Source organism: Ambystoma mexicanum, chromosome 4p (genome assembly GCF_040938575.1).
Source record: "Ambystoma mexicanum isolate Mex_15411 chromosome 4p, UKY_AmexF1_1, whole genome shotgun sequence".
NCBI classification, from domain to species: domain Eukaryota; kingdom Metazoa; phylum Chordata; class Amphibia; order Caudata; family Ambystomatidae; genus Ambystoma; species Ambystoma mexicanum.
The window spans coordinates 35,636,635-35,651,761 of NC_090927.1; the positions used below are offsets into that span (position 1 = coordinate 35,636,635).

The following is a 15,127-nucleotide window of genomic DNA, read 5'->3' on the forward strand; positions in this document are numbered from 1 at the left end:
TTTTTATATTAACTTTACGCCGGTAGGTTTTATTTGCCAGAACTTTTATATAAATTCTTTCTCGTGTCTTTCTCTAAACTCCTAACCCAGGTCGGGGATCCTTTGTTTGTCCTTTTGGCGGGCTTCTGCCAAGAAGCCCTCCTTTCGGCGCCACTGAGTCTGGGGTGCATCCACCTTTTCGAATTGTTTAACAAAGACTTGACTGCAGCTTCAAGAACATTTTGCTCCTGGGCTCTTTGCCCTGTACCACTGACTCTGGCACAGGTCTATCGACTCTGGTTGAATTTGTTAGAACTGCCTTCTCTAGATTGCTTCTCAACTAGAACTGTGTTGTTGCACCCACTTCTTATAACCACCTTCTTCTTCCCACTTTTAAAACTTGTGAAGTGCCATTTTGCTCGGTTTTCATTTAAGTATTATACAAACTAAAGTGTTGCCTTGCCTAAACTTGTTCATAAACTTATGGGAAGTGTTGCAAGGGCGTGTTAGAAGATATTCCTGTATAACTTGTGTTTTCCCTCCCTTGTGAGAAATTGATAGAGTGCCATTTGTGTTTGGTTTTCACTGTGCCGTTTTTCTCAGTTTTCACTCTTGCTCAAACTTGTCTACAATTTAATTAGGGAGTTGTGTATACTTTTCTTGACTGATTTTAACTTGCTTTAATAACTGTGATTAATGTGTTGAACTAGAAGTGTGTAATAAATATATATATATATATATATATATTCTTTTCAATACAAAGCTTTGGTCAGTGTTTCCTTGTACCCTAGTGTTAGGCAGAATCCTGTGCAGTGCCCTTAGGGACCACTACACACAATTAAGACCACAGGTGGCAATACAAGTTTTACCTTTGGTACAAGCCTGTACTACTAAGTTAGAGTGGTAGCAGTAGCGGAGCAGCCAGGCCTATCTCAAGAGTATATGAGCAGTAGCAGAGATTACACAAAAAGAGCACAATTACTGTGACTCAAGCAAACACTGACTCAAGGTTTCAGGTAGAAAAATATAAGTACATTTATTTTTAAACCGTTTGTTATAAACACAACACTTCTATTAAATTCAAAACCACACGTAGAATATACTACAACTAACCAATTCACTTGGTTCAGTATGACTCAAGGTAAGTACCCTGTGTTTGCATGGACCAGTGTTATGAAACAAGACACGTTACTGTGAATACGATTGCGATCACTTTTTGACAGTTCGGTCTACTAAATAAACGCATATCCGTGTCAGGTGTATTGACCCACATTTGAGTCATTAAGCTGCAACATTTGGTGCTGTGGGCTTAGAAAATCCAAGATGGCCAAAAAGCCCACATGTGCGCCAGAATCCAGGAGAACCGCGCAGTTTGTGCGCACACCAAAATGGTCGCCTAACTTTCCACCCACCAGTGCGAGCGTGATGGGCCAGGGGTGCCATGAGTGGAACGTGTGCCAAAGGAAAAACAGCAGTGCCCGTTGGCTTAAAAAGCCCTTTGAAATCACCTTGGTTTCTCTGAATGCAAGCTCAAAATGCCTATTTTCAAACATTGCAGGATATTCAAAAATCTCACTGAACACCAGCAGACATTTGGCAGAATGAAGTTTTGTGTGCATACAAAATCTGGAAAGAAAAAGAGCCCAAAACAATGTTCATAACAAAACTGGCTGAGCTGTGGAGGTCAGCAGCTTAAGTTAAACTGAACTGAAAACCACTAGAATTGAAAATAAGTTGCCATTTTTGAATGCAAGCTCCCAGAAACGCCAGAGTCGGGACAGGGACTATCTTTAGTAATATATGATTTGTGTATGTGATGTCAAACATCTGTGTACCTGAGAAATATGTATTTGGATCAGGAATAGATTTGTGTGCACATTGACCAGGGGAGTGTCATTTCTGCAGGTCATAAAAATGACATCACTCTGACACACTATCCCTTCCCAAATCAGGGACCAAAGAATCTATTGACCTATCAAATCAAGAGAGGGGCAGGCTTAGGGATGCTAGCCTCTCCACCCACTTTTTAAAACACATAAAAAGAGACTGCTGGGACAGGTAGAGATTCAATTCCATTTTCTGCGGGATGCTCTGCCGGGAGACTCCAGATTTCACATCCATCAATCTTCAGAGACCAGAAATTTACTTCAGAACTTAAAGCAAGGGCCTAAACCCACAAACTGAGAACTCTTCTCAGCAGGCCTCAGCATCCTTAAAATCATCTGCAAACTATTCCACAGCTGGGCGAGCTGTCTGAATTCTGTGCCAAGAACTTTTGCCAGTACCCAGAAAGCAGTCTTACATGCAGAATCCACTTGATCCGGACCAGAAGCAGACCAGAGATCCAGAGAACCACAGGCTGCTGTATCCAGAGAGCTGACCCAGATCGCTGTGAAGTGCCGAGACCAGAACCGGAGTCCAGTCCAAAACCTGACCAGATCTGTGGCAAGGCCCATTCCCATTCCTGCCCAAAATATATTGTGAGTACCGCCAGAACTGTGCAGAACCCAATCTCTTAGTTAAAATAATCTAATTCAAGCTATTTTAACCTAATTAGAACAGCCTCCTAGAAATCATGTCATCTGTCATTTTTAAAGCTGCACAACTGTCACCTGTCAATTCTGCAGCTGCAAGCTGTCATCTGTCATTTTGAGTTTTACTTTAAATCCGAAAATCTACCTTTATTAAATCATCCGTATCTCCGGAACCGTTTCTAGGAACGAGATTTAACTTTCATCTGAAAGCTTAGAAACTAGGCTTTCCAACGAACCTAGAACCGACTTCCTACTCCCTATACGTTTTCCATAATCGCGAGACACGCACTCGCGAAATTTACCGCGATTTGCGATTTGGCCCAATTTCTTCATCTGTAGAAATCAGCAGCTTTTTGCTTCTCTTTGCTAAAATTCGTCTGCAAACTGCTAATCATTCATAGAGTATTGTTAAAGTGAGCCTGAACTAATATAAAGTAGCCATCACCTACCCTGAACCTCTAGAGGGAATTAAAAGCAATTTTAGCACCTTTTCACTTCCTTGCAAACCACATTAAAGTAATTTGCCTGTGTTTAAACCTCATCCCTGTTTTCCCTAAGCTTGCTGGGAGAACTGGAACTGTGTATTGCATTATAAAGTGTGATTTGTTGGGATTCTTGAAGACTGTGTGCTCTCCTTCCATTTCTTGTATTGCATAGGGGGGGAGTGAATTGTCAAAAGAAAAAGTGATATTACCTTTTGGTAAAATCATAACAAGTTATTTCTGTACTGCATTTTATTCCACCTTTGGTTTCCTTTAACCATATAAAGCATTCTTTCCCACCTTATTCTTCTGTTCCTATTCATAAATTACCTCTTGCTGACTACTGCTCATATTCACAAGTGTAATATCCATTATCAATTTATTTATAGAAGTGTGATATATATATATATATATATATTGTTTAAATTTTCTAATAAACCTTTTAATTTGCAAAACAAACCTACTTCTTGGCTCAGTGGGGTCAGGGGGATTCTAAGAGGGGGGTGTTATACAAGGGTTGCCATCCAGAGTACTGAACTGGATATAAAAATACATCAATAAGGGTTTTCCTCAGCATCCCAGACTAGGCATGTAGTGTTGATTGAATTTCGCTTACACACCTGAGATACCCAGAGGGAGTTGGAGGCAAAATAATAGGCAATATTATAATTAGGCAGACAGAATCGAAGAACACTCATAGAGTGGATTTCAAGAGTCAAAGGGCCGGAGCCAGAGTCAAGTGACACCGGGAGCCTGTTGTCGAGGATCACACAGTCGAACAGTTCACAATTCAACGTAGCCAAGAGTACTTTGATATTGTCAATGTTCGGAAGCAAACGTTATAAGAAGGAGGGAAGACAAGGGAAAGCCTTGGAGATGAAGAAAAGGGGTTCACCCTAATTCCTCAAGCAGAACACATTACCTTATTCAGTGGAGAAGCTGGTGCCCTGGCAGTTGTTTCTGTTGGTTTCCCGCAGACCCACGGTTCCTGGAGCTTCGATGCGAAGGAGGACGATGGGAGGGGTCTGCACCACACTCCTTAAAAGCAGGAGAGGCTCTTCAGGTGGCTATCAGGACAACTAGAGCAGTGTGCAGCGATTTTGACCAAGGAAGAGGATCCTCTGGCTGTGGAAGATGAGCTGGTTATCCCCACCAAGCTCAAGGGAAGAAGACTCCGGACTGGTCTTCTCTGGTCGTCGAAGGGTAGATAGCTCAGGATTGCAGCAGGGCTTCACCGGGACGGGGTAGTTGCAGCAGTCTTCTTCTCCGCTTCTCTTCGGTTCCTTGTAGTTCCAGTGGCGACTCTCTGACTTCTAGCCCAAGAGACCTGCCTTTTATGCAAAAATCTCCCATTCACACAGCCTGGCTGTTAATCACGCAGGGGGGGGGTTGTCCAGCCCGGACAACCACCTCAGCCAATCATGGCAAAGTGCGACTTGGGTTTCCTAAAATACCCTGTGACGGAGGTGACTACACCCCTCCCTCACATTCAGCCCATCTAGACACCCAGGCGCCTGGAGGAAGGCTTCTGGGCAGAAGCCTGCCAAAAGTCGGTGAACAAAGGAGGTAAACCTGGTTTTCCGTGCAAAGTAAGACATAAGAAGGACTTTAACAAAAAGAAATGGTGAATAAACCCGACCAGAGCCAAAAGAAAAAGTATTTGGTCAAGCGTTTTTAAGTTCGAGGCTAATATAATAGCCTAAAACAATACTATGTTTATCTTATAATGCGGTAGAAAAGTTAGGGTAGATACCACTGCCACCAGCCAAGTCTAAATGTTAAAAGAGCGAAACAATGCTCTAGGAGGTACAGATACAAAGGGATACGAAGTAACCCTTTCCAGTACTCCATGGAAGATGGGGTGTACTGGATCTGTGGTAATTTGACTAAGTAAAGTTAATGGCAACTTTACCCTTTTCTGGGGGACTGTAGTCAGCCCCAGAAATGGAGTCGGTGGGAAGTCTAAAAGACAACCCTGTGTCACTGCACTGAAGGTGCTGTGTAACACACAAAAGACGGGGGCTACTGAAGTGGTGTACTCCAGAGCCCACAATCACAAAAACAGGTAAATGACACATGGCAAAACATGGGTAAGAGTGGGTGAAAAGCTCACACTCTTACCAAGTGAAAGAAATAAACTCCAGAAGTCCAGCAAAGCTGCTGGGGGACTCCCGAGGTGAGGGTAATTAGGCATAAATGAGAATTCTCCCTAACACCTAATATTGTAGTCCTACTGTGTAAACCCTGAATACTGCTCATCTCCCTCTTGAGATAAGTCTGACTGCTTAGCCACAGCTACCAACTAAATCTTTGTATTACAGACTGATACCAAAGGGGATTTATTGCTCATACCTGTAGCCTTAATCTTCTGTAGTGCTCCCTAAGGGAACTGCACAGGATTCTGCCTAACAATGTGGAGTACAGTTAGGCATTGATTTATGGTACAGGGGTCAGCACTATCAGTAATGGAATTTCAGGTGAAAATAATTGGTTAAGATAGCTTAGATACACTGAGCTATAGGTGAGGATGTCTAGTTAGCTACAATAAAAAAACAACTTCCTTGCAGGTATCAGAACCAGGAAGTTCTAACTGAACTGTGAATATGCACAGGCCTAACAGATGGGGACCATTGAACAGGAAGTTTAGCATTAAGATAATGAGACTGTTTGGTAAATTCGTATTTATCAGCCAATCTGAACTCATTCGAGAATCTAGCACTCTTTTTAGGGAAAGTGATGGCAAACACCACACAGCACGTGCTTTATTACAATTACCCACTTATTTCTAGATATTGAATCTATTATAAATTGATAACTTCCATTAAAGGTTACGGGGCAAATTAAGTGCCAATCGAGCACAGACAATCCGAGAAGTTTTGAATTGATGGTTTTCCAGCAGTGACTACAGGACCAACGGTGTCCCAATCGTGGAGATTAAATGCTCCAAAGGGAACATACACGCATACAGCAGGGGTACGTTGACCCCACTTTGGTGTTCAACAGAATTATTAGATGAATGTAGGATTGCTATCTCAGATACTCAGATTACAGATGAAATTGGTGAGGTGATGCATCAGATTAATTAGGCACATATTCACGCATGACCATTTAGAGGTTGAGGATCACACACAAATAATGGATCCGTTCACTAATATAGTGAGGCACTTTGAGGTGAAGCTTGCCACTGGTGCCGGGCTATTTAAACAAATTGACACATGTCTTGTATGAATAAGAGATATGAACTGGAGATCACCTATTGAGGCAGCATTAGGCTAGATAATGGACACTGGCTGATTAATTGTCCCATTGTATCAACAATGGAATGAAAAATGTTGATGTACTGCAAGGGTTTTTTCTGAAACTGGTTTTGGAGTAGCACACGCACATAATTCGACCAGCACAGAATATGGCAATAACTTAAGAATTTTGTCTCCGTTCTTTCTTTTCCCGTCCTCTTGGCAATGCACTATACTATGGGCATGTACATGGAACCATTTTCATTTATTTCACATTGGTCAAATATGTTTTCGGGAACACTCACTGTTTATTAACATGCTATCAATGTTACTTCGCAATTGCAATACTAGTACTGTCACACTTAGCCTGGAATCTTGGTCTGGGGTTTTTCTTTCTTCCAGACGACTCGGGTCTTGTAAAAACACGGACGTGTATCCTCAGTCCCCAGTGTGCATGGTGGAATCCGACCGTAGTAAGTGTGCTTTCAGAACTCCAGGAAGGATCAGGAAGAGGTCCCGGGAGGAAGGAAGCCAGGAAAGACCCAGGACTCGTACCAATAGCGGGTAGGGGAAGAGTGCGCAAAGGCCCGGTAAGGCCCTTGGAAGGAGGAGTGCAAGGGAATGCAGCGGGAGGAGTGGAAGGGGCTTGAAAACTACTAGGAAGGAATGCACTTAGAAAGCACAAAAGAGAGAAGTATGACAACACTTGCCTAAGTTCGGAAATGTAGCGTTGAGACGCGCAGAGCCGCGGGGCGTGTCTATTTTCAAGGAGATGGCGAATCCCTGGAAACACTCGACTGGTGGCTCTGCACTAGTGTTGGCCATGTTGGAATTACTCTTGAAGGGATGTGGCAGTGTCTTATGGACTACGTAGTCCAGAAGGTTCTACGTTATTTCGCCGAATGATTTTACATAGTGGGACTTTTCATCGCCACCCTTTCATCGCCAAAAACTCCTTTTTTAAAGTTTTTTTATTTATAGGGGGCTTCGTTCCCCCAAACCCCCCTTACTTAAATAATCATACCCCAAACCGCACCAAACAACCCCCCATAAAAAAGTTCTTTAAAAAAAGTTTTTCAAAAAAAGTTTTTCAAAAAAAGGTTTTTGGCGATGAAAGGGTTGGCGATGAAAAGTCCTGCGATGTAAAATCATTTGACAAAATGCGTGTATACCGTCCAGAAAGGGCTGAAACGACGAATCATGACATGTACTGTCTTTACTATAAACATTACAGCCTTGAGGACGACCAGGGGGTCGAAACACGTGTTGGCTGTTCCAATATCAGAATTAAAGATTCCTTTTCATTAGATACTGAGAGAATTGTATTATTATGTTGGATTATGAGTGAAACTGCATCAGAGGTTATAGCGCAAGTATCAGCATAATATGGTTTAATGTAACTTTCTAAGGAGGTTTGGGGTTCTTCCTCATGCTGATACTACTGCAGATAACACAACCAACAGGATAGGTCATAGCGCACCCTCTTTGGTTATACCCCAATTTTCACATACTAGATACAGTTACATTTGGGAATTTACAGAAGAACTTTACATTAGTTAGGGTGTTGCAGGATATAGTGAGGCGGGGAGATCAAACTCAGTTAAGTAAACAACCAAGTTTTAAGAGCTTTACGCAAGGCCCGGTAGAATGCTTCAGCTCTAAGCGCATGCGGTAAGGAGTTCCAGTGTTTGGCTGCAATGGAGGGTAAGGTGGAGCCTCCCGCTCTAGATCGTTTGAGTATGGGCTGGACTAACCGGTGGGAGTACGGAGTTCTGGTAGGCCTGGGTGAGGTGGTTTGGTGATTCTCTGGGACAGGTACAGAAGGGCGGATCTAGAGATGCATTTGTGTGTGATGACAGGGTCTTGAACATCATTATTTCTTGGATGGGGAGCCAGTGAACAGCTCTCTGGGTGGCAGAGATGTGTTCAGATTTAGGGATGTTTAGTGCAGCTGGAAGAGAGTTGTTTTGGATCGTCTGTAGATTTTGGACGTTGTGTGCGGAGGTACCTGCGAAGAGTGGATTACAGTAGTAAAGTCTGGCACCGACCACAGCCCGAGCAATAGTAAGGCAGCTCTCAGAGGAGAGGAATGGTCTGGTGGCATTTATTAATTTGTTTGTATAGGCTGCTGAAGAGGAAATGGTGTTTACTTGGCGAGTCAAGGATATGGTGGCATCGACGTAGACCCCCAGGGTTTTAACTGCAGGGGAGACTATGATCAGAGCAGCGTCAATGTTGAAGGTTACGTACCTAGGATCAAGCTTTTTTAGAACCACTGAAGGCCTGACTAGTAGGAGCTCAGTCTTCTCATCATTTAGACATAGTCTGTGCGTTGCCATCCAAGCTTGGATGGTTGCGTAGGCTATATTGAGGGTGTCAACGTCCTTAGGGTAGATACCAGAAAGGGGAAGAAGGATTTGCGTTTCGTCAGCATACTGGTAATTCTGCCAAAAAAGCCCCATTGAGTCCAATGGATCCAAATTAAGTGGGGGAATTACACCGCCAGAACCACTTGTAATCCGGCGGAAATTCTGCCGGACTAAGTGGTGGTAACAGTAATTCAGTTTGGTGGCATCTGGGTGGATTTACCGCCCATATACCACCAAACCCGTAATGAGGCACAGTGTATCCTTTATGTATGGCCAGTTCAAGGGCAGGACCTGAGGCAGTGTGGAGCAACGTTTCCGTGAAGTATGTCAACGTTTTCTGTCATGATGAGGTCATTGAGGTTGCGGGCATGTGCAGGTAGGAAACAGGTGTTCATCAGTGCACAGCAGAGAGGGGGCACATTAGTGCATTAGATGCGATGCGTTTCTGGGACCTTAAAGTGGCAGTTGCTGTGGGGGTGATAGGAACTGGGAAGGCTGGTGAATTCGCTTCTGAGTAGACAGGGGGGGCTATGGTGGGTAGTGAGTTTGGCAACAGTATGTTTCGGCAGGGGGGCAGCAATGGCCATGGCATTAGTGGCGAAAGGTACCGGGCAGACAGTATTAGCATCAGTGACAATGGACATCAAGACAGTGCACATATTGGCAGAGGCATACCTTGATATGAGACCAGCAGTCAGTCTCCTTGATATCAGAGAGGTCCTTCGTAGAGATATCATCATCGTTAGAAATGGTGATAGTGGGCACTATACCCGAAGTGTTAGTGGATGTAAGGCTACACACGCTACCAACGTTCTTCACAGCAGAGAAGCAGTATAGTACATGGCTGGCAGTGCCCCTGGCGTCAGAAGCATTAAGCGTAGAGGCGTTTACAACAGTTGCATCAACAATATCAGCCACTTCAGCTACAACAATGGGGACAGTTACAGTGCAAGCAGAATTGGCAAGGTTCACATCTGAGAGGATTGCATCAATAGCAGGGCCTAGTGGTGTGCTAGAGGGGTGATGGGTTTCTGTGTCAGTGTGAATGGAGAGGCTAACCTCATCACTTCTATAGATTGTGTTGGACTTGGCAACAAAGGTCGGCGCAACGGGAAAGTCAGAGAGTGCAGCTTGTGAGGTGCCAATAGCCAGGGATGTACCCAAAGTGGGCTTCTTGGTGTGGCTGGACACTCAGCCGGACTGGTGGTGGGTCAGCAACTTGGAGATTGTGCACAAGTCAGAGGGCAATGGACCAGGATGTTTTGATCCGAATTCGCTGGCCTAGGAGCGCAAACAGCAATCTTGTGGGGCCTCCGGTAGTTTTGTAGCTGGGGCAAGGCCAGGCTGGAGAGTGGGCTTACGTGGAGTCGCAGGCTGTGCCTGCACTGTCCTTTGCGCACCTAGAGAATGCGGGATGGCGCTCCCTTTGCAGAGAGGTTAGTGGGGTGAGTACATTTAGAGGGAATTTTGCGGGTTTTCAGGCGGAGATGCTGGTTTCTGTATTCCATGGAGGGTGGCAGGTTAAATTGCAGTACATCGGCAGAAGAAGAAAGAAAAATCTACAGCAGGCAGACGGTGCCCAACCCGCGTATCTGTACTTGAATGGTGGGTCTGGTGGTGCCAGCTGGATGCTAGTTGATATCTTGGAGGGCACTGGATTGTGCCAGAGTGATCGGTGCGCTGGTGGGGCTTTCGGCTCTTGCCGCGTGACCTTTGGTTTGAAGGCAAGGGCATCTGTATGTGGATCTGGATTGTGGGAGTGGGCTTCCATTTGTGGGTATGGTGGGAAAGCAGCATCTGGGTGTGTGTCTGGACAGTGGAGGTTTAGGCCATCTGCGTGTGGGTCTGAATGCCACCATCTGGGAGTGGGTCTGGAGGTTTGTAGAGGTCGAGCATCTGGGTGTGTGCCTGCATATCACCATCTGGGTGTGGGTCTGGAGGGGCCCTCCGAGTGTGCGTCTAGAGGGTTGTAAGGTGGGGGCATCTGAGTGTGGGTCAGGAGTGACCGTGGCATCTGGGTGTGGGTCTGAAGAGAGACAGGGGGTCTGTGATAGGGAGAGTGGGGCCATCGGGATGGGAGGGGAATATCTGGGTGTGGGCCTGAAAGGACAGATACAATACATCTACGGGGGACCTGGAGGTAGAAAAGGGGCATCTAGGAAGGGGAGCGGAGGGTGGAAAGGGGGCATCTAGGTAGCGGTGTGGAGTAGGAAAGTGGGTACCTGGAAGGAGGGAAGGTGCATTTGAATGAGGGTCTGGGGCAATGGAGGGGGTTATTTGGTGTGCATTTGGAGGCCTGGAGGGAGACATCTAGATGTAGATCTTGAGGGAGGGAGAATCTGTGTGTAGTTCTTGACAGAGCAGGCCTCTCGGTGTGGGTCTGCATAGAGATGCATCTCAGTGTTGGTGTGGAGGGAAGGAGGGGGCATCTTGTTGTGGGTGGGGATGGAGTGGGGCTTCTTGGTGTGGGTCTGGAGGGAGAAAGGGGAGCATCTTGGGGTTCCTCGGGATGGGGCAACTGAGTGTCTGGACGGAGGGTAAAGGCATCAGGGTGGGTTGGGAAGGAGTGGGCCATCTGGTGTGGGTTGCTAGGGAGCAGGGCACCTGGGTGTAGGTCGGCAGGGAGTGGGCATCTGGGTATGGGTTAGGGGGGTCATCTGTGTGGAGGGTTGGATCTGAACTAGCATCCAAAGTAGTAAGCTGGATCTGTTCCCCTCTAACCTTGAAAGCGTGCTGAAACCTCACCAGTCAATTTGGTTCTCTGTGCTGCTTCTAGTTCTGCTTGGAAGATCCAGGCCCAATCCATTTCCTGTTCAGCCAGCCTGATCCTGCAAAAGAAGGAGAGGAGAGAAGTGTGATGGTCCCTTAGAAAATCTTGTTGTGCAGAAAGAAAGGGAATTGCGTAATGCTTACATGCAAAGGGCTGCAGACAAATGAGACGTAGGGTTCCACTTCAAAATATATCACGCACTCGCGTGGAAAGCAGTACAAACATGAATAGTTAGTGAAACATATGCACACACTAACAATTCCTCTCCTTGTTATTTTTGCATCAGCACTGGTTTAAACAACTGTTTGGGTGCATTTCTATTGAATGTATAAAGCGGTGTATGCGTCAGCACTAGGAGAAGAAACAATGGTACACAATGTTGTAAATTAGGTCAGATGCCAAAAAATTCAGGAAGAGATTAAGAAAGTGTTAAGAGGAGTATGGAAAAGAGAACATGAAGGAGAAGACTAGCTATGCAAAGGGAGCTTATTTGAATGTTGTGCTGCTAAAAGAGCAGAAACGAGAAGCGGTACAAGGTGGTGTGAGGGACAGAGAGAAGAAATTGGGAATGAGGGTGAGGAGAATAAGGAGAAATCAAAGAAAAGAGATAAAGTGGAGCCTTTCTGTGAAGACAAAAAGACAATGCAAAGAAAATAAAATCATAGTCAAGATTCAAAAGTAAGCCATTTAGGAGATTGAAGAGCAGACAAAATGGAGTCACGGGGAGAGAGTTGAAAAGGAAGACGAATAGAGAAGTTATAAATGGGGCTAACTGGTATGCAGGGATGCCAGGCAGGCGTGAAGAACAGCCGAGACAAGATGGAGGCCAGGCAGGAGTGAAGAACAGCCGAGACAAGATGGAGGCCAGGCAGGAGTGAAGAACAGCCGAGACAAGATGGAGGCCAGGCAGGAGTGAAGAACGGCCGAGACAAGATGAGGGAGGAGACAAGTATCTGGTGCCAAGCAAGAAAGAAAAGGACAAGCCTGTCCGATATTATAAAGATGGAAACAGCACGATCGAGCCACTGAGGAGATGTGAGAAGAAAAAGAAAGAGTGGAGTTAAAAGTGTCCTTGTTTTGTGTTGTCCTTTTTCTTTATCGTATCTAGTAATATTGCATTGGGTTAGCTATAGTTGATGGCTCTATGATGTATGCCTCCACAGGGAAGAATGAAACTATTCTACATCTTTCCTTCTTTGGGAAAGAACCATCTGATTTGTTAAGATGTATCCCACCAACCCTATTTTGATGTTTGTGTTGTGTTTAATATCTTGAATTGATAAATACTAATTAATTAAAAAATAGTGTCTCTGAGTTTACAAGCGATAGAAGAAATAGGAAGAGAAGAGGGGCGAAATAGACATTGGTTGTCATGAATCGTAGTGTGCACCCCTTTTGGGCCTCATGGTCCCTGTCACAACGGATTTATACACATTAATACCTACAATATGGCCGTCCAGCGCATTTCCTTCTCGCTCCATGCGTTGGACGTAACCTTTCTCTATTTCTAGACCACGCCTTCCGCGGCTCCGCACGTCTCAATGCTATTGCAAAGTAGCGACCAGACGTGCGCTCCGTAGCTTGCGGTTCTTCTCCTTTCCACTCCGCTTTCCCTTCCTTGAACCCCCTCTTCTTCTTCCTCCTGGATTCGAGTTCTAGCGAACTTACCTTGCCTCCTGGACTCCTGGATTCGGCCTCCTGGAAAACTGAATGCATTCTGGATTCGGCAGAGACACGGGCCGCCTTCTTCAAAACCTGTTCCATCCGAAGGAAGGCAGCATCCAAGGACGCCGGTAAAGAACGGATTCAGGTGAGAAGGGGGGAACTCCTTGACAGTTTGAGACACCACCCAATCGAAAGCGATATTGACATGGAGGCTGCCGTGCAGGACTTGATGCGTCATATGCAGGAACTATCAACCGAGGTACAGAATCTGAAAGCGGAGATTGCCGCTCTCAAACAATTGGTCCTATCCCGGGATTCTGCTACAAAAGAGAGTGTTATACTGGGCGGAGTCGTGGATAAATACGACAGCTCAGCAAAGACCCTTTGTGCATTCCTGGATTTGTGCTTGGTTCACTTTACCTTCAAGCCTTACTATTTTGAGACCCCCAGAGCCAAGGTGGGTTTTATAATCTCTCGCCTTGACTTGGGCCACTCCCCTCGTTAACTCTAGTGATGCCCTCCTGGACGATTATGATGGGTTTAAATGGGCCCTAAAAGACATGTTTGACCGCCCGAGCAGGTCTACAGCATACAAGAACGCTTGTTAGACTTTCAGAAAGGGGCCCAGGATATGCTCACGTATGAGACCCGATTTAAACAACTGGCAAAGGAAGCTGACTGGTCCACTGAGGCGAGTTTTACCCTGTTCAGGAGAGGATTGAACAAAGAAATTAAGGATGAGCTGGCCAGAGTGGCACGACCAAGCTCATTCCAAGCATTAATGGATCTTGCCATGCAGATTGACTTCCGTATCCAGGAAAGGAAGTCAGAAAAGAAGAAATCCAGGGGAACTACTTCCAAGGTATCATTTGAGGGTACCCCCAGACCGGAAATCAACCCAAGCCCAGTCTCAGAATCAGAGCCCATGCAGATTGGGGCCTTTTGTGGACCCATATCTCCACAAGAGAGAATGAGGAGAATTCATACGGGCTTGTGCATGTACTACGCCTCAGATAAGCATTTGGTTAGGGAGTGTCCTTTAGCACCCCCTCGGCGTTCGGGAAACGCCATCTTCCAATCCTAGATGGAGCAGAGCTTCGGGAGAGAGATGTTTGCTCCACATCCATTCCATCCTTGATCTCTCCTGGACAAAACAATTTGGTGGTACTACAGGCCTTTTTATCACCATCCAAGAATACGAACTATTCCATTTTGGCCCTGGTAGACTGCGGAGCTATGGGAATATTCATCGATCATGAGTGGGTTGATAAACATCAGATTCCCTACGAAACACGAACCACCATGCAGCCTGTGGAGGCTATCGACCCCTCACATCAGGACCCATAAGCCTTCATACCAAGGAGATCCAGCTTTCAATAAATCACCATCGAGAGCTGATCAGGTTTGACATTAAGTCAGCTCATTACCCCTTGGTATTGGGCATGCCCTGGCTACAGAAACACAACTCATATAACAACTGGTCTGCGGGTTCCCTATTCCTAGGCTCAGAGTTTTGCATGTCTCATTGTCTATCCCTAGAACCTCCATTAACACACCCAAAGGAACCATCAAAGGAACAACAGACACCACTCATGGTATCTAATGTCATGCAAGTTCCTGAAGTCTAACAAGCTTATGCTGATGTGTTTTCGACTGCCATTGTCCAGGCCTTACCCCCAACAGACCTGAAGAATGCTCAATAGATACGGAACCTTCTGCAGTGATTCCCTTTGGCAGGATGTTCATTCTTTCCGAACCCGAGAAGAAGGCCCTAAGAGAATACCTGGATACCAACCTTGAAAATGGCACCATAAGACCTTCGAAATCTCCTGCTGGTGCTTCTCTATTCTTTGTTCCCAAGAAGGATACCAAGGAACTCAGACCCTGCCTTGATTATCGCGGCCTAAATCAATGTACCCTCAAGGATCGGTACCCGTTACCCCTGATTTCGGATATCTTGGAAGCCGTGAGAGGCGCAGTGATATTCACCAATTTGGATCTCAGGGGCGCCTATAATTTGATCCGTGTCAGGGAAGGAGACGAATGGAAAATCGCCTTCAGAACACCCTTTGGCCATTTTGAGTACCTAGTC

At 45.6% G+C, this 15,127-nt stretch overlaps 1 protein-coding gene across 3 annotated transcripts in view; it reads right to left on the reverse strand.

Moving 5' to 3' along the window:
• The window catches only part of LOC138452933 (zinc finger protein 84-like), a 396,288-nt gene that overhangs the window by 62,965 nt on the left and 318,196 nt on the right, over nucleotides 1-15,127 (reverse strand). For 2 of the 3 annotated variants that reach the window (XR_011260326.1, XM_069605294.1), the window contains exon 2: nucleotides 11,346-11,428. The gene's annotated coding sequence lies outside the window, so the exon portion shown is untranslated. Of the gene's footprint in view, nucleotides 1-11,321; nucleotides 11,429-15,127 lie in introns of all 3 variants that reach the window. The other variant, XM_069605295.1, reaches the window with a different exon arrangement.